Genomic DNA, 22,021 nt, shown 5'->3' on the forward strand with positions numbered 1-22,021 from the left:
CGGTAGTGATAGGATCAGGAAAACAACACCAATCTTCTACAGGTAGCTTTAGCTGAACACTGTGCAGAGGTCGCACTACACTAACTTGTAGCTTTAGCTGAACACTGTGCAGAGGTTGCTCTACACTAACTTGTAGCTTTAGCTGAACACTGTGCAGAGGTCGCAGTACACTAACTTGGAGCTTTAGCTGAACACTGTGCAGAGGTCGCACTACACTAACTTGTAGCTTTAGCTGAACACTGTGCAGAGGTCGCAGTATACTAACTTGTAGCTTTAACTGAACACTGTGCAGAGGTCGCACTACACTAACTTGTAACTTTAGCTGAACACTGTGCAGAGGTCGCACTACACTAACTTGTAGCTTTAGCTGAACACTGTGCAGAGGTCGCACTACACTAACTTGTAGCTTTAGCTGAACACTGTGCAGAGGACGCACTATACTAACTGTAAATATTGTAGCTAACAGGACTAATAGGATCAGAAGAACACCAGCAATTTTCCTGTAACAACACCTGCCTGCCTGTCAGTAGGAAGATAACAACAGGAACAGATCTAGCTAAACTGAATACAGTGTGTGTGTATATATATATATATATATATATATATATATATACACACACAACACCTGGGATGCATATATATATATATATATATATATATATATATATATATATATATATATATATATATATATACACACACAATACACTCTCAGTGCAGCTAACTGACTGACTGTCCTGCCTAATCTATCTAATTTAAATCAAATGACACTGTCTCTCTGTCTCTGAACGCTGAAACACACTACACAGGGCCGACATGCAGGCGGCCTTATATAGTGTGGGGCGTGTACTAAACCCCCTGAGCTATAATTGGCCAAAGCCACCCTGGCTTTGGCCAATTACAGCTCTCTGTACAGACGGCGCTGTGATTGGCCAAGCATGCGGGTCATAGTGCATGCTTGGCCAATCATCAGCCAGCAATGCACTGCAATGCCGCAGTGAATTATGGGCCGTGACGCGCCACTCGAATCTGGCACGAACGGCCCATATATATAACATGGGTTCGACTCGAGCACGAAGCTCATCCCTACCCATGAACACTGAGTTTCTGAATAGATGGGGGGATCGGGTTAATTTTTCTTTGTTCCACCCGATAGTTAAACGAAAAAAAAAAAAAACTGATTAATGTATGAGCTGCCCTACAATACAATACAATACAATACAAGAGGTTAGGAAGGCCCTTCTTTTGAGATCTTACAATCTAAAAAGGTGGGGCAAATGGTACAAAAGGTAATAAATGTACAAAAGGATGAGCTGATGGAGAAGATAGAAGTACAGTTTTCAGGTGGATTCAAGGATAGAATCCATAGATAGATAGTAGATAGCAGGGCTTTTTTTCAGCGGGAATGTGGGGGAACGCAGTTTCGGCACCTCTTGGGCTGACTGTATGTAATGGCAAGGGGTGCTGGGGTGTGCTGCAGGGTATTGATGCTCACTGCTGGGGATCTATTTTTGCAAGGGGGGGTCTATTGTTGCTGGGGGGGTCTTATGTTGCTGGGGAGTCAGTTGTTGTTGAAAGAGATCTACTGTTGGTGGAGGGGTCTATTGTTGATGGCAGCCAGACTATTAACGCTGGCTGTGCGGAAATCTGTTGATGCTGCGGGGAGTCTATTGTTGCTGGTGAGGAAATTTTGTTGTGGTTGGTCCATTGTTGTTATGGGGATCTATTGTTGCTGGCTGCAGGGGATCTATTTTACTGCTTTTCTTGATATCATTACCAAATTCCATACAAATTACTTAGCACCTCAAAATGAGGTTCTATATTGTCTAAAAGGGACGGTACTGGGAGGTGGGTAGGGGCAGAGAAAAGGGGTGACTCGGAAAGGGGGAGTTCCTGCACCTATTGTCTGAGAAAAAAAGCCCTGGTAGATAGAATCTACCTAATGGTAGACAGAATAGGAGATAGACAGTAGGGAGTTCCATGGGATGGAACAGGCAGTGGAAAAGTTCTGGAGGCGAGCACAGCAGGAGGAATTACAGAGCAGGAAGTCCACTTTACTGTGTGTGTGGGATATCGATTAAATTGGTTGTTAACTATGTATCAATTAATACTATCACAAAAGATAGACTGGGAAAAAAATCAAACGTTTATGGAAGGGTGTACAGCCACCAGAATAACAGCCCCGGAGCCCAGTAGTAACGCAACTGCTTGCTTTATTTACAAATGACTATTGGCACGAATACAGCTATGCTCTGAGCAAGATATTTGATGTCCTTTTTATGTCTCATGAATCTGAGTAATTAAAAGTGAATTCAACCCGTGCCCCAGAGAAGGATAAAGGAAAGAATGATCCGCTCAGCCCCGTGACTGCCCTCCCTCTCTACACCACCACCGCCGCCAACTTTAACACATTCGCTGGTTCTATTCACAAGCATTTGTGAGTGACTCAAGCATTGCGTCAGCGCTGCATCTATTAGAGCCTTGTGCGTTGAAATGAGGGAAGCAGGCTCCTATTTGCCACCAGGTAAGCTGATTGGGCCAAGTCCCAGGGAGTGGTCTCGGGTTCTCTTTATCGGGGTTGGTGATCGAATTTGTCCCATGGGTCCCGTCGTCACGCTTGCGTGAATATCTTTCGCTGGCTCCCTGTGAATGGAGCCAGACATCTTGCCCCGTCGGCTCTCATCAGTGTAGCCTTTTCTCGCCTGCAGTGATCTTCATCCCACGCAGCGGGTAAGTGCGCCATCCTTGTGGTATTCTGGTTCACAGCGATGGACAGGACTCACACAAAATCTACGTACCCTAGATGGGTAACAAGGTGACATTGTAGGACGATCCCATCCCTTGTCAGGGAAGGGCATTCAAGTTTTCGTGTTCGAATTTCAGTTGCAGAGGACAGGGCAAGATAGTGTATATTTATAGGGTCCTTATTCATCTCATGACCTCCAATGTCACCTGGAGGCCCGGGGAGGTGGACACTGGTGAAAGCTGCAAGTGATGAGCCATGCTGTCTTGCTCCAGCTGCTCTAATTACACCGTGACCTTGACTGCTATTCTCAGATGCTCTGAATGTTTAATTTCTGTAGCCATGATATCGTCTGTTGACGTTTTATGCTCGATGTTTGGGGAAGGAGAGCTGGTTGTTCCTTATGGTGCTAAAATGGCAGTCTATAATGAGGAGTCTATGGCAGATTTGCATTTTTTACTGGCGCAGACACTATGGGGTTGATTTACTAAAGGCAAAAAGACTGCGCTTTGTAAAGTGCAGTTGCACTCTGCAAGAGCAGTTGCTCCAGAGCTTAGTAAATAAGCAGAAGTTCTGCTGACTTCTATCAATCATGTGCAAGCAAAAATGATTTTTTTTTATTTTCCTTGCATGTGATTGGATAGTTTTTGCAAAGTGAAGCTTTACCTCATTTACTAAGCTCTGAAGCAACTGCCCTTGCAGAGTGCAATTGCACTTTGCAAGGTGCACAATCTATTGGCCTTTAGTAAATCAACCCCTATGGGAGAAAAACATTGTCTGTTTCATCAGTCTGTTTGTATTTAGGTTTCCATGGTCGAACTGATCAATTGAATGGGGGTTATCTTGCACTTGCTGTAAGCATTTTAAGCAGTCAGAATACAGTACCAACCTGTAGCTTGTATGTGTGAACTAAAGCAAACGGACTTGGTAATGCTTTCATATCTTTTATCAGCACATAAGACTAGTTCTGTTTTTCTTTGCTGGCTACTGTCCTTGCTGGGTGGTGTTCAGGGAGCGGTGCCGTGCGTTTTTACAAAAAGTGGAAAATAGTACCTTGCAAGGCACTGCCCCCTGATGGGCCTAGAAAGGCCACAAGAAAACAGAATGGGGGTTATTTACTAAAGGCAAATCCACTTTGCACTACAAGTGCACTGCACTTGGAAGTGCAGCCGCTGTAGATCTGAGGGGGACATGCAAGGAAAATAAAAAACAGCATTTTAGCTTGAACATGATTGGATGATAAAATCTTCCACTCATTTCAGATCTTCCCCCAGATCTACAGCGACTGCATTTCCAAGTGCACTTTCAGCACACTTTCTAGTGCACTTGTAGTGCAAAGTGGATTTGCCTTTTAGTAAATCAACCCCACTGTGTCCTTGCTGGGTGGTCTTGGAGGCTGCGTTTTTATAATGCAAGGCATTGTCCCCCCCCCTTTTTTTTACTTTGTTAAAATGTTGCTTTTCATTTCTATGCACCGAAGCTCAGCTGTGTCGCATAGAAGTGTAAGGCGCACTGCAGAAAGGTTGCAAATATCTGCACAGAGATTCTCTGCAGCTTCCGCCTCCGTTCTGGTGTGAATAGTGCATAAATACAGAGTCCAGTGCACACCATACAGCAGTAAGACCCAGTCATAGGAGGGTGCTGTGGTGAAATAGCAGATGGCGCAACCAAAGCAAAAAAAAACAGTCCAAGATATCACTAACACACTATGTTCATACAGACAGGGTACATTATTCCCACTAACAGAAGGCAGCAACGTTTCATGGTCACCAAGGGCCTCTTCTTTAGACAGCAGTGAATCCTCAGATGCAGACATTCACACACAGAAAACAAATGTTCACCCTTGAACAGAGCCTGAGCTTTAAGCTGTGGTCCATGGTAGAAATCTTCAACAAATCTATATTTTTGTATGCTCACAGCTCTGTTTCTTCCTGCATTCTGTGCACTGCAGCTGAGCTGCAGTGTATAGAAATGATTGAAATATCACACTGTGGTGAAGCAAAAAAAAAAGTAAATGGTGCTCTGCACTTGAAAAGTAAAAGGTACTGCTGTCCAGAACACTGCAGGAAGTGTGAACCAGACCTAAAAGCGACTCTAAACTTTAGACCTATTTTTTAAAAAATGTATGCCATACACACACGCACGTCATTTTGGTGCTGCTGTCGATTTTTCCAAAAAGGTTATCTTACTGTGATTTTTTTCAATTCAGTAACATCTGCAGCATGCTCCCCTACCATCTTGTTTTTCTTCACACTGCATTTTACATGCAAGAGCAGTGCACATTTGCTCTGGTCATGTGCACAGTTACCAGTTGATAGCTGATTCCGATTGTACTGGGCATGCACCCAATTATGACAAACTGATCCTAGTTCCTCATACTCCTTTCCTCTTTTCCTTTTTTCTCTGCTGAGTGTGTGTGCTCCCTCAAGTATAAACAGAGTAAATACAGCTTCACAAATAAGAGTCTCCTGTGTGCTGGTCATAAGAGTCTGGTGGTGGAGATATGTAGGCGGTGATGAGGCTGAGCAGAGGAGGGAAGTGATGCTACGTGCTGGGGATGCGTCTGTGCTCATGTAAATTTGTAGTACATCCTCGGGAGCAGGGTAGAGAGGGTGGCTACATTTCCACATACATGGAGACCATGGAGAATGAATGTAGCCACCCTCAAACAGGAACTCAGATCACACCAGCCAAAGGAATAAAATTTGGTGATCATGAGGAGATCATGATGAGAGGAATAGCCAACATCGGGCTTCAGCCCGCTGTCTGCTGAAACCAGGTCACAGGAGTGCAGTTTGTTTTGCACTCCGTTCGAGCTTTGGCTGTACTTCTACTTTAATTCCCTATTTAGTAAGCCTATAGTTTCTTGTGTATCATTCACAATTTCATCCATAAAATTTGCATAATTATTTAATCTCTGCATTAACGTCATGCCCCATCCTGTCCAGGTGGGGAACCAGGCCCAAGCTAATTCCTTTTTCCTAAAAAGTTCCCTCTTTGCCTTATGCATCAGTGGGTATTTGGGGTTTTTTCTGGCCTGTAACACGTTTCTCACTCCCAATTACATCTAGCACTGGGAATACTGTGGCAAAATAACACCTCCCTTTCTCCTTCCTAGGGACCCATGGATAACAAACCTTTCCACTAGGGGTGCACCGAATGGAGATTTTGGTGCTGAAACCGAAAATGAAATTGCAGGATGCACTTAGCCGAAAACCGAAAACGAAAATGACAGTTTTTAAAAAATCTTTATATAATTGTATTATATTCAACTTTTTAATTAACCACTTGAGCCCCGGACCATTATGCTGCCTAAGGACCAGAGGTCTTTTTCCAATTTGGCACTGCGTCGCTTTAACTGCTAATTGCGCGGTCATGCAATGCTGTACCCAAACGAAATTTGCGTCCTTTTCTTCCCACAAATAGAGCTTTCTTTTGATGGTATTTGATCACCTCTGCGGTTTTTATTTTTTGCGCTATAAACGGAAAAAGACCGAAAATTTTGAAAAAAAATGATATTTTCTACTTTTTGTTATAAAAAAAATCCAATAAACTCAATTTTAGTCATACATTTAGGCCAAAATGTATTCGGCCACATGTCTTTGGTAAAAAAAATGTCAATAAGCGTATATTTATTGGTTTGCGCAAAAGTTATAGCGTCTACAAACTAGGGTACATTTTCTGGAATTTACACAGCTTTTAGTTTATGACTGCCTATGTCATTTCTTGAGGTGCTAAAATGGCAGGGCAGTACAAAACCCCCCCAAATGACCCCATTTTGGAAAGTAGACACCCCAAGGAAATTGCTGAGAGGCATGTTGAACCCATTGAATATTTATTTTTTTTGTCCCAAGTGATTGAAAAATGACAAAAAAAAAAAAAAAAAAAATATTTACAAAAAGTCGTCACTAAATGATATATTGCTCACACAGGCCATGGGCCTATGTGGAATTGCACCCCAAAATACATTTAGCTGCTTCTCCTGAGTATGGGGATACCACATGTGTGGGACTTTTTGGGAGCCTAGCCGCGTACGGGGCCCCGAAAACCAATCACCGCCTTCAGGATTTCTAAGGGTGTAAATTTTTGCTTTCACTCTTCACTGCCTATCACAGTTTCGGAGGCCATGGAATGCCCAGGTGGCACAAAACCCCCCAAAATGACCCCATTTTGGAAAGTAGACACCCCAAGCTATTTGCTGAGAGGCATATTGAGTCCATGGAATATTTTATATTTTGACACAAGTTGCGGGAAAGTGACACTTTTTTTTTTTTTTTTTTTCATAAAGTTGTCACTAAATGATATATTGCTCACACAGGCCATGGGCATATGTGGAATTGCACCCCAAAATACATTTAGCTGCTTCTCCTGAGTATGGGGATACCACATGTGTGGGACTTTTTGGGAGCCTAGCCGCGTACTGGACCCCGAAAACCAATCACTGCCTTCAGGATTTCTAAGGGTGAAAATTTTTGATTTCACTCTTTACTGCCTATCACAGTTTCGGAGGCCATGGAATGCCCAGGTGGCACAAAACCCCCCCAAATGACCCCATTTTGGAAAGTAGACACCCCAAGCTATTTGCTGAAAGGCATGGTGAGTATTTTGCAGCTCTCATTTGTTTTTGAAAATGAAGAAAGACAAGAAAAAACATTTTTTTTTTTCTTTTTTCAATTTTCAAAACTTTGTGACAAAAAGTGAGGTCTGCAAAATACTCACTATACCTCTCAGCAAATAGCTTGGGGTGTCTACTTTCCAAAATGGGGTCATTTGGGGGGGTTTTGTGCCACCTGGGCTTTCCATGGCCTCCGAAACTGTGATAGGCAGTGAAGAGTGAAATCAAAAATTCACGCCCTTAGAAAGCCTGAAGGCGGTGCTTGGTTTTCGGGGTCCCGTACGCGGCTAGGCTCCCAAAAAGTCTCACACATGTGGTATCCCCGTACTCAGGAGAAGCAGCAGAATGTATTTTGGGGTGTAATTTCACATATTTCCATGGCATGTTTGAGCAATATATCATTTAGTGACAACTTTGTGCAAAAAAAAAAAAAAAAAAAAAAAAATTTGTCTCTTTCCCGCAACTTGTGTCGCAATATAAAATATTCCATGGACTCGACATGCCTCTCAGCAAATAGCTTGGGGTGTCTACTTTCCAAAATGGGGTCATTTGGGGGGGTTTTGAACTGTCCTGGCATTTTATGCACAACATTTAGAAGCTTATGTCACACATCACCCACTCTTCTAACCACTTGAAGACAAAGCCCTTTCTGACACTTATTGTTTACATGAAAAAGTTTTTTTTTTTTTGCAAAAAAATTACTTTGAACCCCCAAACATTATATATTTTTTTAAAGCAAATGCCCTACAGATTAAAATGGTGGGTGTTTCATTTTTTTTTTTCACACAGTAATTGCGCAGCGATTTTTCAAACGCATTTTTTGGGGAAAAAACACACTTTTTTTAATTTTAATGCACTAAAACACGCTATATTGCCCAAATGTTTGATGAAATAAAAAAGATGATCTTAGGCCGAGTACATGGATACCAAACATGACATGCTTTAAAATTGCGCACAAACGTGCAGTGGCAACAAAATAAATACATGTTTAAAAGCCTTCAAAAGCCTTTACAGGTTACCACTTTAGATTTACAGAGGAGGTCTACTGGAAAAATTACTGCACTCGATCTGGCCTTCGCGGTGATACCTCACATGCATGGTGCAATTGCTGTTTATGTTTGACGACAGACCGCCGCTTGCGTTCGCCTTAGCGCGAGAGCAGGGGGCGACAGGGGTGTTTTTTTTTTTTTGTTTTTTTTTTCTTTATTATTTTTTTGCTTTTTTAATCTTACTTTTAAACTGTTCCTTTCATATTTTTTTTTTTAATCATTTTTATTGTTATCTCGGGGAATGTAAATATCCCCTATGATAGCAATAGGTAGTGACAGGTACTCTTTTTTGAAAAAATTGTGGTCTATTAGACCCTAGATCTCTCCTCTGCCCTCAAAGCATCTGACCACACCAAGATCGGTGTGATAAAATGCTTCCCCAATTTCCCAATGGCGCTATTTACATCCGGCGAAATCTAAGTCATGAAATACTCGTAGCTTCCGGTTTCTTAGGCCATAGAGATGTTTGGAGCCACTCTGGTCTCTGATCAGCTCTATGGTCAGCTGGCTGAATCACCGGCTGCATTCTCAGGTTCCCTGTTGAGACAGGAGAGCCAGAGAAAAACACAGAAGACGGTGGGGGGGGGGGGGCATTCCCTCCCACGGCTTGTAAAAGCAGTCTAGAGGCTAATTAGCCGCTAGGATTGCTTTTACATGAAAGCCGACCGCTGGCTGAAAAGAATGATACCAAGATGATACCTAAACCTGCAGGCATCATTCTGGTATAACCACTCAAAGTCGTGAATGGCGTACCTGAAGACAAAAAAATGGTTAACAATGGTTAACAATAAAGCACAGTAAAGTGTAAATAATTACACACCTGAAAAACAAACATGATAAAACATAATAACAATAACAATAACAATAAAACATTGCAGAATAGAATACAGTAAAAAAGAGCAGAACAATAGAGAGAGAGAATAGAGAGAGAGAGAACAATAAAACAACAACTATTTTTTTTTATTTCATATTTTTTTTTTTTTTTACACTTTTTTTGTAACTAACTTTTATAACGGTAACCGGTTCCAGGTTCGGGTCTCTCAAAATGCGATGGCATCTTGGGAGACCCTGTGAAAGTGTGCCTAGTCTGTGCAATGCTGTACCCTACGCTAATACTCAACTAGTGAATGGTAGCGTTCAAAACATTCACCAATGCAAGACCAGGATTGTCAGGACAGGAGGGACAATAATAGCGGGTGTCACGCCTATATCCGCGCTCTTACTGCAGACACAACATCTTTTTTGGGGGGGTTCGCTGGGTAGGGGTACTCGGGAGGACATAAAAATGCCTCTCATGCAGCCGACTGCATTTGGTTGGGGATGTGAATGGGGGAAGTACGGGCGCTGCAGAAGCGGTGGGTTCCCAATTAGGATTGGCGAATGCAGCAGGAAGGGCACTATGGGCACGATGGGCCTGTGTTTGTCTTTTTGGTGGCAGCGGGACACTACTTGTGCTTGCCACCTCACCAGCTTCAACTGCACTTATGGGACTCGCCACGTCACCAAGTGTTACTGCAGTGCTGGTTTGACTACGACCGGGGTGTACTAGGCCACTGGCGCTTGCCAGTTCACCAAAACGCTACCAAAAAACGTTAGCGATCGCAGGGATCAGGCCTGACTCTGCGAACGCTGCAGTTATGCGTTTAGTGTTTTGTAAGTGTCAGTGATCGATCGATACTGCACTTGGGTGGGCTGTGCCGGGCGGAGGGGCAAAACGCAGGTGCTAGCAGGTATCTGGGCTGATCCCGCTAACACTGCGTTTTTGGGAACCCTAAACTGCTGGTGACGCTAGTATAGATCTGATCGGATCAGATATTGATGCGATCAGATACTATACCACTAAGGGAGGTGTACGGTGCGTGCGTGGGTGTTAGCGGTACTGGCGCTAATCTGACGCTGCCTGGGGCTGGTGCTTGCCAGTTCACCAAAACGCTACAAAAAAAACTGTTAGCGATCGCAGGGATCAGGCCTGACTCTGCGAACGCTGCAGTTATGCGTTTAGTGTTTTGTAAGTGTCAGTGATCGATCGATACTGCACTTGGGTGGGCTGGGCCGGGCGGAGGGGCAAAACGCAGGTGCTAGCAGGTATCAGGGCTGATTCCGCTAACACTGCGTTTTTGGGAACCCTAAACTGCTGGGGACGCTAGTATAGATCTGATCGGATCAGATATTGATGCGATCAGATACTATACCACTAAGGGAGGCGTATGCTGCGTGCATGGGTGTTAGCGGTACTGGCGCTAACCTGACGCCTGGGGCTGGTGCTTGCCAGTTCACCAAAATGCTACCAAAAAAACTGTTAGCGATCGCAGGGATCAGGCCTGACTCTGCGAACGCTGCAGTTATGCGTTTAGTGTTTTGTAAGTGACAGTGATCGATCGATACTGCACTTGGGTGGGCTGGGCGGAGGCACAAAACGCAGGTGCTAGCAGGTATCTGGGCTGATCCCGCTAACACTGCGTTTTTGGGAACCCTAAACTGCTGGGGACGCTAGTATAGATCTGATCGGATCAGATATTGATCCGATCAGATACTATACCACTAAGGGAGGCGTATGCTGCATGCGTGGGTGTTAGCGGTACTGGCGCTAATCTGACGCTGCCTGGGGCGACGCATATCACCGCCGGGCGATCAGGGGGCTAAACCTTTATTCGGTAATAAACGGCGGGTGCCCTGACACTATAAAAAATAAACGAACTAACCAGCGTCATCCGTAACGGTTATACAGTGATCAGTGGTGAAAGGGTTAACTAGGGGGCAATCAAGGGGTTAAAACATTTATTAGGTAGTATATGGGGGTCCCTGACGCTATAAAACGCTGACGGCGAACCTAAATATTTACCTCACTAACTAGCGTCACCAGCGACACTAATACAGCGATCAGAAAAATGATCGCTTAGTGACACTGGTGACAGGGGGTGATCAAGGGGTTAAAACTTTATTAGGGGGGGTTAGGGGGGTACCCTAGACCTAAAGGGGGGTAATACTCACTGTCCCAACACTGTAACTGTCACAAACTGACACCAATGCAGTAATCAGAAAAAAAAAAAAAAAAAACTGCTGGTGTCAGTTTGTGACGGGGGGGGGGGGGTGATTGGGGGGGGATCGGGGGGCGATCGGGGGGGGGATCGGGGTGTTTTGTGTGCCTGGCATGTTCTACTGTGTGTGTGTGTGTTGTGCACTCACATAGATGTCTTCTCTCCTCGGGCCGGAACGGAAAATACCGACCCGAGAGGAGATGACATCACTTCCTTTGCTGCTGTTTAGCATACAGCAGCAAAGGAGTGTTCTCATTGGCCGGCGGCGATCGCGAGGGGGGGGCCACGAACGGATGGTCTCCCCCTCATCACGGATCGCCGCTGGACAAAAGACGACCGCCTCGGGCACCGGGGGGGGGTCCGATCGGACCCCCCACCCGCGGAAGGCAAATCACGTACATGTACGTGATTTTGCCTGTCCGTGCCACTTTGCCGACGTACATCGGCGTGAGGCGGTCGTCAAGTGGTTAATATCATCTATTTAAATTAATATGAATTTATTGTTGGTCATTATTGGCACCTTTAGTGCAAGAAAAGCTCAAGAACAATGCAGTCTCTGACCATCTCTGACTATCATGTCATCAGTCTCTAACCATCTCTTGTATCATATCCTCAGTCTCTAACCATCTCTTGTATCATGTCTGCAATCTCTTACCTAAACTTAAACACACTGCTAATAAGTATTAGCAAAATTTACATTCGGTGCATCTCTAGCAGACACGATACAGGAGATGGTCAGAGACTGCAGACATGATACAAGAGATCAATGCAGCCTCACCAGTGCCCGTCAGATGCAGCCTCACCAGTGCCCGTCAGATGCAGCCTCACCAGTGCCCGTCAGATGCAGCCTCACCAGTGCCCGTCAGATGCAGCCTTACCAGTGCCCATTAGATGCAGCCTGCTTGTCAGATGCAGCCTCACCAGTGCCTGTCAGATGCAGCCTCACCAGTGCTTGTCAGATGCAGCCTGCCTGTCAGATGCAGCCTCACCAGTACCTGTCAGATGCAGCCTGCCTGTCAGATGCAGCCTACCCGTCAGATGTAGCCTCACCAGTGCCAGTCAGATGCAGCCTACTTGTCAAATGCAGCCTCACCAGTGCCTGTCAGATGCAGCCTACCTGTCACGTCAATACTCACCGAGGCCGAGATGCCGAGAGTGGCTCGCCCTTACGACCACACGCACCCGAACCCCCGAGGGTGGTACAGGGGATTGGAAGCACGCGGAGGCACGGGTCTCCGGTAGTTGCTGCAAGAAGGCTCAGGTTCACTTGGGTTGTGGGAAGCCTCCTGGCGGAACCGTGCAGAACTGGTGTAGATAATAGTACAGGAAACAGAGGTCAAGGGGTATTAAACAGGCAAATAGGAAAGTCCTTCGGACAGCAGAGATCAGGGGGTATCAGGCCAGCGGAGAGAGTGGTCTTATAAACAGGCAGAGATCAGGGTATCCGGCAGACAAGGAGAGTGGTCGTTTAAACAGGCAGAGATCAGGGTATCCGGCAGACAAGGAGAGTGGTCGTTTAACAAGCAGAGGTCAGGGTATCCGGCAGACAAGGAGAGTGGTCAATTAACAAGCAGAGGTCAGGGTATCCGTCAGACAAGGAGAGTGGTCGTTTAACAAGCAGGGATCAAGTATCAGAGAATCAGGAACCAGGAACAAACACAGAGCAGGGTACAGCTGACGACAAACCAGCAACCCGACTGGGTGCTGGTGTCGTCTGAAGTAGCCCCGCACGGGCAACGGCGCGCACACGTGGACCGCCGTGCACCCGCGCGCGCCGCACCATCAGGCCGCGAACGGGTACACGTCTCAACAACAGCCCACTGCGCATGCGCCCCGCAGCCCGGCGATCGGAGGCGACTTGTCTCTCGTGACAGTGCCCCCCTCTTAAGGGCGGACACTGGACGCCCAAGCTAGACATCAACTCCGGATGGTCTCGATGAAAGGTTTGAAGTAAGCGAGGAGCATGTAGATTCCTTGCGGGCTCCCAAGAATTGTCCTCAGGTGGGTATCCTTTCCATTGGATCAGGTACTGTAGCTGCCTGCCCTTCTTTCTACAACCCAGGATAGCCTCCACCTCGAACTCGTTCTCCCCATCCACCCTGATTGGTGGGGGAGGAACCTCTCCTCTTTCTGGAAAAGGACTGGACACAACAGGCTTCAACAGAGATACATGGAAGACAGGATAGATCTTGTACGTTTTAGGCAGAGCTAGTTCCATGGCCACAGGATTGATGATCCTTTTGATAGGAAAAGGGCCAATGAATTTAGGTCCCAATTTTTGGAATGGCAACTGTAGCTTGAGGTTAGAGGTGGACAACCAAACTTCTTCCCCTATATTAAATGTTGGGTTTTCCTTCCTACCTCGGTCATACTGCTCCTTGTAGGCCTTTTGAGCCTTTTGTAACATGTTTTGGATTTTCTGGAAGTTAGTCTGCAAGGATGTTATTCTGTCATGCACTGCAGGGACTGCTATTTCGGGAATGTCACTAGTCAGAAAAGTGGGATGAAATCCGCAGTTGGCCCAGAAAGGCGTTTGGTTGGTAGCCGCGTGAATTGAGTTATTATACGCGAACTCTGCATATGGAAGAAGTTTTGCCCAATCATCTTGGGATCCCGAACAGAAGCAACGGAGGTATTGCTCTAAGGTTTGATTTGTTCTCTCCGTTTGGCCGTTGCTCTGAGGGTGGTAGGCTGACGTGAGGCACACTTTAATATCCAAGGCTTTACAGAGTTCCTTCCAGAATTTGGACGTGAATTGCACGCCTCTGTCAGACACTATACTCCTTGGTACACCGTGAAGTCTTATGACCTCTTTCAGGAAGATATTGGCTGTCTCTACTGCAGAAGGGGTACCTTCCATGGGCAAAAAGTGGGCCATCTTAGATAGACGGTCGACCACAACAAAAATAGTAGTGTAGCCTTCTGAGGCCGGCTGATCCACGATGAAATCTACAGATACGTCGGACCACGGTCGTTCTGGAATAGGTAGTGGTTTAAGTAAACCCCAGGATCTGGTGTTTTGGCCCTTGCTCCGTTGACACGGGGGACAAGAGGCCACATACTCCCTGCAATCCCGTCTCCAACCCGGCCACCAGAAGGAGCGAGAGATCAGGTCAGCTGTTTTCCTAACCCCGAAGTGGCCGGCCAACTTATGGTCGTGGCACATTTTGAGGGTTGTTAACCGAGTTCGTTGAGGTACAAAAATTTTACCCCGGATCCAAAAGAGACCTCCATCTTTCTTCAGAGACTGTACCTCTGGGTCCGTACATGTATTGGACGAAATCTTGATGGAGGACACTAAGTCTGTCTGTGCCAACCCGAGGAGATTTTGAGGCGCAAGAATCGTGCTTGGTTCCGAAGTCTGGAGGTCTGCTGAGAACATCCGGGAAAGGGCGTCTGCCTTCCCATTCTTTACACCAGGTCTATAAGAAATGTGGAAATTGAAGCGCGAAAAGAATAAGGCCCAACGAGCTTGTCTGGGTTTGAGTCGTTTTTCTGTTCGGAGGTATTCAAGGTTCTTGTGATCTGTGAAGATCATCACTGGATGGAGTGCCCCCTCAAGTAAATACCTCCATTCCTCCAGGGCAAATTTTATGGCCAGCAGCTCCCTGTCACCTACATCGTAATTTAATTCTGCTGCACTGAGTCTTCGGGAAGCAAATGCAACTGGATGTAAGATGGCTTTGGGTCCTTGTCTTTGAGAAAGGATTGCTCCTGTGGCTATTTCTGATGCGTCCACTTCTAATACGAACGGTTGAGAAGGATCAGGATGCCGGAGAATGGGAGCGGAACTGAACAGGTCCTTTAGTTTCACGAAAGCTCCCTGTGCTGCTTGGGACCACTGGAATGAGCCATGCCGGCGGGTTAGTTGAGTGATGAGTGCCACTATAGTGGAGAATCCAACGATGAATTTCCGGTAAAAGTTAGCGAATCCTATAAATCGTTGGACTCCCTTTTTGTCAGTTGGAGCTGGCCACTCTTGGATAGCCTGTATCTTTTGGGGATCCATCTCCACCCCATTTGCCGAAATGATGAACCCTAAGAATTGCACGACTGATTTTTCAAACTCACACTTCTCCATTTTTAGGTAGAGTTTGTGTTGTTTCAGAATGGCCAGAACTGTCCTGACGTGACCCCGTGAAGTTCAAGTGTAGAAGAGAAAATTAGAATATCATCCAAGTAGACCACAAGGAAATCATCTAGGTATTTGCGGAAAATGTCGTTCACCAGGTGTTGAAAAGTGGCCGGAGCATTACAAAGCCCAAATGGCATCACCAATTATTCAAAATGCCCGAACCTGGACCTGAAGGCCGTCTTCCATTCGTCTCCGGCCCTAATTCTGATAAGGTTGTATGCCCCCCGGAGATCTAATTTGGAAAAGACTCTGGCTGACCGGAAACGTTGGAACAATTCTGGGATGAGCGGTAATGGGTACCGATTCTTGATGGTGATGTTATTTAACTGCCGGTAATCCACACAAGGTCTAAGGGAACCGTCCTCCTTCCCGACAAAGAATATACCCGCTCCGGCAGGTGAGGATGAGGGACGGATGAACCCCTTTTCCAGATTCTCGTCAATATATTGTTTGAGAGCCTCCAGCTCCATTTCTGAAAGAGGAAATATGCGACCAAATGGAATCTCTGACCCTGGCAGTAAATCGATTGGGCAGTCATACGATCGATGTGGCGGGAGGCAATCGGCCATTTGTTTGCTGAAGACCTCCTGGAACTCATGATACTCCTGAGGAACATGTTGGAGGTTAACTGAAGGAGCTGAAATTGTAGCACATATCTTGGGCTTCAAAGGACGACAGTGTTGAGAACAGTAAGAAGAAGGAAATGAGACCACCTTAGAACTCCATTGAATCAAAGGATCATGAGCCTGTAGCCAGGGTAGGCCTAAAATGACTGGGAACATAGGAGAATGAATAAGGTCCAGGCGTAGGAGCTCTTGGTGTCCAGAATCAGTAGTCACTAGAATGGGTCGAGTCTCTTGGGTGATTGGACCTGAGCTGGGAAGAGACCCATCAGCCAAGTGAACCTGTAGATGTTGAGCTTTGGTTTGTAAGGGCACATGCAGGTTCCGGGCCAGGGCAGCGTCCATAAGGCAACTACATGCACCCGAATCAATGATCGCCGGCAGGTAGCTGTAATGAGATAAACAACATGACGTAAGATTTAGGGGTATTGTTATCTTGGTAAGTCATTGATTTTGGCTGAAAGAACTTACTAGGCCTTATCGGGCAGTTGCGCAGGAAGTGACCGGCTCCCCCGCAATAGAGACACAAGTTGGACTGCCGTCTATGTTGTCTCTCTTTTGAGGTTAGAGGTGGCCGTACCAAACCAAGCTGCATAGGTTCGGAGTCGGGAAGAGTAGTAGACCCAGCTGTTATAGGTGATGATATTGGAATAGGTTGGAGTCTTGAAGCCGTCCACGCAGGGCGGGGGTTTTGGAATCGTTCTGACCGACGTTCCCGCAAGCGTCTATCTAGTTTGGTGGCTGCCTGAATTAACTCCTCCAAAGATGCGGGGGTCTCCATCCTGGCCAACTCATCTTTGAGGAGCTCCGACAGGCCTTGGCGGTACTGATAGCGTAAAGCTGGCTCATTCCAGTTAGTGTCGGCCGCCCATTTATGGAATTCCACCGTGTAATCCTCAATTGGTCTCCTTCCCTGAGCTAGGTGGTGCAGGATAGCTTCGGCCGTAGCCATGCGTTGTGGGTCATCATAAAACTGCGACATACTTTCGAAGAACGTGTCGATAGTATTAAGCACCTGACTCCCTGATTCCATCAAGCCGTGGGCCCAAGCCTGAGGTTCTTCTGACAACAGAGAAATCGCAAATCCCACCTTGACCACTTCTGATGCGAAGGTTCGGGGTTGCAGAGCAAAGTAGAGTGTGCATGCATTCTTAAAAGCTCTAAATTTTTTACGGTCCCCTGAGAACCGTTCCGGTGTGGGGACCCTAGGTTCCGGAAGTGCCATTACGACCGTAGGACTGGCAGCAGCCTGAGGAAGCGGGCCTTCATTGCTAGGTGCTGGAGCCGCGGCGGCAGAAGGGAGTGGACCCGTCAGTTGCTGGAGACGGCTATCAATTTGTGTGTATCCCTCCTGTAGCCTCTGCACAGAGTCTGCCAGGGTGGAGACCTGTTGGCATAGGATCTCCAATGGGGAGCGCGCTCTGTCGGCCTCGGACATCTGGCTGGTTTGTACTGTCACGTCAATACTCACCGAGGCCGAGATGCCGAGAGTGGCTCGCCCTTACGAACACGCGCACCCGAACCCCCGAGGGTGGTACAGGGGATCGGAAGCACGCGGAGGCACGGGTCTCCGGTAGTTGCTGCAAGAAGGCTCAGGTTCACTTGGGTTGTGGGAGGCCTCCTGGCGGAACCGTGCAGGAACGGTGTACCTAATAGTACAGGAAACAGAGGTCAAGGGGTATTAAACAGGCAAATAGGAAAGTCCTTCGGAAAGCAGAGATCAGGGGGTATCAGGCCAGTGGAGAGAGTGGTCTTATAAACAGGCAGAGATCAGGGTATCCGGCAGACAAGGAGAGTGGTCGTTTAAACAGGCAGAGATCAGGGTATCCGGCAGACAAGGAGAGTGGTCGTTTAACAAGCAGAGGTCAGGGTATCCGGCAGACAAGGAGAGTGGTCATTTAACAAGCAGGGATCAAGTATCAGAGAATCAGGAACCAGGAACAAACACAGAGCAGGGTACAGCTGACGACAAACCAGCAACCCGACCTGGGTGCTGGTGTCGTCTGAAGTAGCCTCCCGGTGAGCGCGTCAGCGTGACGCGCTACCAGGCACCCGCACGGGCGACGGCGCGCACACGTGGACCGCCGTGCACCCGCGTGCGCCGCACCATCAGGCCGCGAACGGGTGCACGTCTCAACAACAGCCCACTGCGCATGCGCCCCGCAGCCCGGCGAACGGAGGCGACTTGTCTCTCGTGACACTACCTGTCAGATGCACCCTCACCAGTGCCTGTCAGATGCAGCCTGCCTGTCAGATGCAGCCTACCTGTCAAAGGCAGCCTTACTAGTGCCGAGATCAGAGCAGCAAGAGCAAAAAAGAAAACAAAAATCTTCATTTTGCAAAGAATTGTAGGAAAAAAATACAACTTTAAAAAAACTCATTATGCCTCTTACAAAATACCTTGGACTGTCTACTTTCTAAAAAAGGGGTAATTTGGGCGGTATTTGTACTGTCCTGGCTTGTTAGGGTCTCAAGAAACAAGATAGGCCGTCAGTACATCAGGTATGATCAACTTTTATTGATTGGCACCATAGCTTGTAGACTCTATAACTTTCAAAAAGACCAAATAATTTACACTAATTTGGGTTATTTTTACCAGAGATGTGTAGCGGTATAAATTTTAACCAAAAGTTATGAGGAAAAATTACTAATTTGAAAAATCTCATAACAGAAACGAAGATAAATGCATTTTTTTAAACAAAATTTCGGTCTTTTTTCAGTTATAGCGCAAAAAATAAAAAACCCAGAGGTTATGAAATACCACTAAAAGAAAGCTCTATTTGTGTGAGAAAAGAACAAACATTTTATATGGGTACAGTGTTGCATGACTAAGTAATTGTCATTCAAAATGCGAGAGCAATGAAAGCTGAAAATTGGTCTGGTTAGGAAGGGGTTTAAGTGCCCAGTGGGCAAGTAGTTAACCTAAAAAAAAAATGGATCCTGTCCCTTTAAAGCATTTTATACAGCACAGTGCTTGTGCTGTGTAATTTGGCCCCCTTTATCACCTGAAATACCTGGCTGATCCTGCCAGTTTCTCCCCTCCCATATGTAAACTGACCACAGTTTATCATGGCTGCTGAGCCCTGACACCGTGGTCCGTTTACGTGCCTCCTTCAGCTGCAGCTCTCCTGTCTCTCCGCTGTCCTCTGTCCTCTCTTCCATTCTCTCCCCCTTCCCCTCCCTGTCTGTCAGCTCCGTTTCTGTGCCCCCCACACCCTCCTGCTGCTGAAATTACTGTTGGTTTTTCACACCATCGTCTCTGTATATTAATGTAATGTGCTCCAGTGTCTATGTTTTATAAAAACAAATGCAACTATATACCTGTTTACAGAGCGCTGGTCGGTGCTCACAAGACCCGCTGCCTCTCTCCTCCTCTCCTCCTGACTGACATCTGCGGGGGATCCTCAGCCCCACCCTCTGCAGCTGTCAGGCAGAGAAAGGAGAGAGGCGGTGGGACATGTGAGCGCCGATCGGTGCTGTGTAAACAGGTATATAGCTGCATTTTTTTTTTTTATATAAACACAGACACTCAAGCACTTTACATTAATAAACAGAGAGGATGATGTGACTTGTGCATAGTGGGTTAACAACCACTTTAACAAGGGGAACAATCCAAAAAAATTAATGGTGTATTATAGAGGGAGGGGTGTTTATGTATTGCCATGGCATAAATAGTCTCATATTCAGGGGTGACCTGAATATTGACTCCCATGTCCTTATTTAAGCCAGAAGTATTGTAGATTGACCTTCCACACAAAAGACAAAATTATGACTACATATACTCTTACTTAATACCCCTGACAAAGGTGCTTTAACCAGAAACGCATCGGGTACCAGGGTATCACTATATAGCGGAGAGTAGTAAATTTTTTGTCATACATACAATGTAACTTATTGTTTTTTGTTTTGTCTATGCTGTTTTGCATACTTGTTGTGCAGTACTTTTTATGTCCTTTTAAATACCGGTCATCACATGATCAAATGATTTTATGTACATTTAATAAATTATATTTTGTGAAATTATATGTGTGTTTGTTGCGTACAAAGTCCCAGTGAAGAGGGCTTCCTTTTTCTTGATAGATACTAGGGATGTGGCAACTACACACTGATCTGACATGGTGAAACCCTCCTTTTTGACCTTCGACACATGTCTATGTTTTTTTATCAGAACTGTTTCATAACCTAAAACATCAATCTGGCAAGTAAAACAAATTGATCACTGGGAAGGAAATGTATTGATTTACAGCGCTGCCTAACACTTTTTGTGAACTGACAGTAGGTATCATTTAGGAGAGATGTGGTATTTACTGGTACCCCCATAAGGGCAATTCTCATTGTACCAGGGTGCAGTTTACTACTAATCAAACATTTTTCATGACCTGATTTCTGAGCATATTTGTATTTAAATTGTAATAAAAGCATTTTATCAACTAGGGACCCTTCTGGTATATCATTTGCTAATTCCCTTTTGTTTAACTACTTGCCTACAGGGCACTTACACTCCCTTCCTGCCCAGGCCAATTTTCAGCTGTCATGGTTATGCAATAGAGTTTTCTCTGTCAGCTTACTGTCTCCATGTGTTCATCTCTAGAGACCAGCTGCCTCTCACCTGACTGGTTTTATAACCTCTCCTCTAAGCATGGCCCCACCCCAGGCCCTATCAGGGAACCCTATATTAACCTGTGCACTGCAAGCCAGCAGTGCTGATCAACGATTGTGTGTTAGCCTCCGTGTGTACTTGCCGTGTTTCCTACGTCTAATTCCTGTTACCGACTTTGGCCTGTTCTCGACTCTCCCTGTCTGCTTGTTACCCTGACCTTTGGCGTGTTATGTTTATCCTTGTCTGCTAGTCTCCCTGACCTTTGGCTTACCCCTTACTTCCCTGTCGTTCCAGCCTGCTGCCTCTTTCCTCTTCTCCTGTAGTCTACGGTGAGCGTGAGCTGTGAGACCCTGGGGGCCGCGACCTGGAGCCAGACTGCAGCGCAGTCCATCCTCACCACTAGAGGCTCTGGTGAACACCCGCTGGCTCTTAGACTCCGCACCCTGGGGAATCTATGCTCTAGCTCCCACTGGGATCCATGTTAGTTATCCTGTAGACCTGCTTCCTGAACCTTCCAGGGTTCAGTCCGCAACAGTCAGTCCTAGGGTCCACCACCTTAGCGGTGTAATTCCGACTCCTACAGAGTGCATCTGTCACCTGGACCCGGCTGATGTGCCGCTACCCGCAGATGATCCGTTGCAGGGCTTAGTTCGCAGACTTGAGACCCAGGAATCGCATCAGACCCAAGTGATGCGATTCCTTCAGGATTTGGCATCCCGTTTTTAACAGGTTCAGGCCTCATTAGGACCCCCGGTTCGACAACCTCAACTGCTATCTGCTGCTGCACCTATCGCACCAGTCGCAGCCACACATTCATTACAACTGCCAGCTCCGGCCCGTTTCTCTGGGGACTCCAAGGCTTGCAGGGGGTTCCTTAGCCAGTGCACGATTCATTTTGAACTTCAGCCCCAAAACTTCCTGTCCGATCGGACAAAAGGAGCCTATATTATATCCCTCCTGTCCGGCGAGGCACTAGCTTGGGCTGCCCCTCTGTGGGAACTGAATGATCCAGTGGTTTCTAGCCTGTCTGATTTCTTGAAACTTTTTCGGAATATCTTCGAGGAACCAAGTTGTGTCTCCTCAGCGGCTAGCTCTCTTTTACGTCTCCGTCAAGAGTCCGCTTCTGTGGGACAGTATGCTCTTCAGTTCCGTATCCCCACAGCTGAATTGAGCTGGAATAATGAGGCCCTAGTTGCAACCTTTTTACATGGCCTCTCT

General features: G+C 46.4%; 1 protein-coding gene across 4 annotated transcripts in view; it reads left to right on the forward strand.

Moving 5' to 3' along the window:
• The first annotated feature begins 2,305 nt into the window (after positions 1–2,305).
• SLC6A17 (solute carrier family 6 member 17) overlaps positions 2,306–22,021 on the forward strand; it is a 1,431,819-nt gene continuing 1,412,103 nt past the window's right edge. For 2 of the 4 annotated variants that reach the window (XM_073615860.1, XM_073615859.1), the window contains exon 1: positions 2,306–2,524. The gene's annotated coding sequence lies outside the window, so the exon portion shown is untranslated. The other 2 variants (XM_073615858.1, XM_073615857.1) reach the window with 1 other exon arrangement.

This window comes from Aquarana catesbeiana, linkage group LG02, assembly GCF_042186555.1.
Source record: "Aquarana catesbeiana isolate 2022-GZ linkage group LG02, ASM4218655v1, whole genome shotgun sequence".
NCBI lineage: Eukaryota > Metazoa > Chordata > Amphibia > Anura > Ranidae > Aquarana > Aquarana catesbeiana.